Below are 3,585 nucleotides of genomic sequence, written 5' to 3'. Positions count from 1 at the left end.
TCACCTGAGATCACACAGCAGTAAGAAGTACGAGCTTCTCTGCTCATATATTATGGTTTCTGACTTTGTGTTTCTACAGGTTCTCTCTGTGTGTGGATGTGTGTCTCTGCATCTGTGTTTCTTTTGCAGTTTTTGGGGGCACTCTCTTTTTCTTTTTCCCTGTTTGTTTGAACTCCATTTTCTTTTTATGTGTTTAATTTTCCTTCCTAATGAGAGAAAGAAAGGGTGTGGATTTGGGTGGGTAGGTAGGATCTGGAAGAAGTTGGGGGAGAGGAAAGTAGGATCAGCATATATTGTATGAAAAATATCTATTTTTAATAAAAACAGAAATAGGGCCAAGATTCAAATTCAAGTCAGTTCCTAGCTCCCTGCTGGGCCCTAAATTATTGTCTCAATGAGTAGTAACAACTGCCTAGCACACAGCAGGTGCTCAATAAATACTTCCTTTTTTTAACAAACATAATTCATTTATTTTTCTTGTATAAAAACCCTTATGTGGTGGCCACAGCTGGAGCCTGGGTCCTCTGAACAGAGACTCTGATGTGGGTTTTCACAAGGTGGTCAGTGAATTCCTGATAAGAAGACTTGGTGAACACAGTCTCTCTTTCCAGAGGTCAGGGGTCAATAGCTGTACATCATGGAGATGGTATCAAAGGTGGCCTTGGCAAAGTTGCCCAGGGTGACAGTGCAGCCCCTGGCTGAAGTGTAGCGGTTATCTATACCGGCCATCATCATCAGTAGCTTCTTGGGCACAGGAGCAGACACAATGCCAGTGCCTCTGGGGGCGGGGATGGGACACACCAGCACAGAGCCACAGCGGCCTGTCACCTTGCATGGCACAGTGTGGGGCTTGCCAGTCTTGTTCCCCCAGTAGCCTCTCCGCACTGGGACGATCGAAAGCTTGGCCAGGGTAATGGCCCCTCAGATGGCAGTGGCTACCTCCTTGGAGCACTTAACACCAAGACCAACGTGGCCATTGTAGTCCCCAATAGTGACAAAAGCTTTGAACCTGGTCCGCCGGCCAGCCTGAGTCTGCTTCCGCACTGGCATGATTTTCAGAACCTCATCCTTTAGAGATGCACCCAGGAAAAAGTCAGTAATCTCAGACTCCTTAATGGGCAGGGAGAACAGGTAGATCTCCTCCAAGGACTTGATCTTCATGTCCAGGCGGCCCAGCTTAGTGATGGGATCCACTCCTTGTCTTCAGCTTTACCTCTACAAGCCCCGCGGCCTCGACCACGGCCAAGGCCACGGCCTCAGCCACGATGCCTCCTAATGCTGGGCTCCCGGGTCCTCTGGGCCCTTCCGCTGCACCGGCATCATCCGCCATTTGGTGTTTTCCTGAAGAAGAAGAAGGAGGAGGAGGAGGAGGAGGAGGAGGAGGAGGAGGAGGAGGAGGAGGAGGAGGAGGAGGAGGAGGAGGAGGAGGAGGAGGAGGAGGAGAAGAAGAAGAAGAAGAAGAAGAAGAAGAAGAAGAAGAAGAAGAAGAAGAAGAAGAAGAAGAAGAAGAAGAAGAAGAAGAAGAAGTTAATAAATACTTCTAATCAACGAACTGTGCTATCATTTGTGGCAAAGATGGCCACCCAACTCACCGGGAGTATCTAAACAATACATGGTGCAGAATGGATGCTTTATTGTTGCTGGCATTGTCAGGGTCAGAGCCTGGGACCTAGGAGCCCTGACAACATAGCATCCTATACCCAGTGAGCCAGTTACAGAAACAAATAATAGTTAAAAAAAAAGAAAAAGAAAAAGAAAAAAGCAGAAAAGTAGATTCATTCGACATGGCCACATAGGGAAAAGGGACAAAGAGGTCCTGTGACCCTATAAGTCCACCTTCAGGGTTCAAACATGAGGTTTCTGTTTAAAGAGAAGGCAAGAACTATGCATAACTAAGCAGTCCCCAGAAAGGTGTGGTCCCACGTGTGATCCGCTCCAGTCTACTCTGCAGGGCCATCTGCAAGGTGTTAGGGCTGTGTAAATCTCTCTAGGAGACAGTGTCCTCCTCTGTCTGGCGCCAATGTCTCTTTAGAATATCTTCGTTCCTGCCAGGCCCGTTACATAGCCAAAATTCTCAAATCCGCAGCGGCTGCTCTGTATTACCTGTGACTTCAGAAAGCATGGCTGAGGCTCTCCTCGGCCCACAGAACTCAGGAGCACGTTAGGAGGATGGCCAGATGGCTGGCAACAGCGATTTGTGAGTTCATGTAGCAGTCAGACGGACTAGGCGTGGTGGAGGAACGCCAATGAATAGAAACGACAAGATGAACAAAGCACTAATCAGGTATCACCCACCGGCAGCTCAAAGCGAGCCAGAGAGAGAATGCAGCATCTCGGCTCATTTCTGCGGCTAAGATTACAGGAGCCAACTCCCAGCAAACCCTAGACTGCGAACGAGCACGAACCTGAGGTAGCACATGCGCAGTGTCCCGGGACATGCTCTCCCCCCCCACCCCCCCAAACCCCACACCTGTCAGGTACCACTCCTACAGTTGGGCTTGTCACACAGATGGCGCGTGCTGGTGACGTTAAGGGGAAGCCCGAGGGGCAGAGTCGTTGCCGTGGAGATGAGAAACGTGTAGCCACGCCCCCATGACGGGATTGGCTGACTCTGGTTGTTGAGTATTCAAAAGCCCACAAGGGCAAGAGTGTCTTGTGGTTCTCCACCTGTGCGTCACAACCCCTTTCACCAGGGTCGCACTATCAAATATCCTGTATATCAGATATTTACATTACAGTAAAATTACAGTTGTGAAGTAGTAATGAAAATAATTTATGTTCTGGGGGGGCACCACAACATGAGGAGCTGTATCATAAGGGGTCACAGCATTAGGAAGGTTAAGAACCACTGTTCTGGGGCTGGGGATTTAGCTCAGTGGTAGAGCGCTTGCCTAGGAAGCGCAAGGCCCTGGGTTCGGTCCCCAGCTCCGAAAAAAAGACCAAAAAAAAAAAAAAAAAAAAAGAACCACTGTTCTAGGTCACTGTCTGCTGAGATTCCATAGCGATTTGTATCTTGTGGAGTGTAAGGATGATTCCAGCAACTTACAGACCCAGGGTAAGAACCCTAAATCTATGAGGGGTGTGGCGGTACATCCTTCTAGTCCCAGCACTCAGGAAACAGGCAGGCTGATCTCTGCGAGTTCAAGGCCAGTCTGGTCTAGACAATAACCCTCTCTTTTAAAACAACGAAGTAATCTTGGGTGCTGGAGAGATGGCTCAGTGGTCAAGAGCACCTGCTACCCATGCAGAGGATATGGGTTACGGCGCTGGCTTAGTTACTATTCCATTGCTTTGAGGAGACACCATGACCAAGGCAACTCTTTCAAGAACCCATTCGACTGGGGGCTTACAGTTTCAGAGGTTTAGTCCACTGTCACCATGGCAGAGAGCTTGGCAGCACGCTGGCAGGCATGGTGCTGTAGACATAGGTGAGAGCTCTACATGCTGACACACAGGAGAGAGACTGGGCCTCAAAGCCCATCCTGAATACACACTCCCTCCAACAAGGCCATAGCTCTTGGTTCGTCTAATTCTATCAGAGCTCCTTCCACTCCAAGTGTGGTGCTTTGAATGAAAATGTCCTCA

At 49.1% G+C, this 3,585-nt stretch overlaps 1 pseudogene across 1 annotated transcript; it reads right to left on the bottom strand.

Moving 5' to 3' along the window:
- Window positions 1-454: 454 nt before the first annotated feature.
- Rps2-ps44 (ribosomal protein S2, pseudogene 44) lies at window positions 455-2,352 on the bottom strand (annotated as a pseudogene). Its single transcript, NR_144446.1, has 2 exons — window positions 2,104-2,352; window positions 455-1,341 (listed from the first exon to the last, which is right to left on the bottom strand). The product of NR_144446.1 is annotated as a ribosomal protein S2, pseudogene 44 (transcript).
- Between the last annotated feature and the right edge of the window lie 1,233 nt (window positions 2,353-3,585).

Source organism: Rattus norvegicus, chromosome 5 (genome assembly GCF_021556685.1).
Source record: "Rattus norvegicus strain SHRSP/BbbUtx chromosome 5, alternate assembly SHRSP_T2T, whole genome shotgun sequence".
In the NCBI taxonomy this organism is placed as follows: Eukaryota; Metazoa; Chordata; class Mammalia; order Rodentia; family Muridae; genus Rattus; species Rattus norvegicus.
The sequence above is the reverse complement of the archived record's forward strand: the minus strand, read 5'-3'. Positions and strand labels throughout refer to the sequence as shown.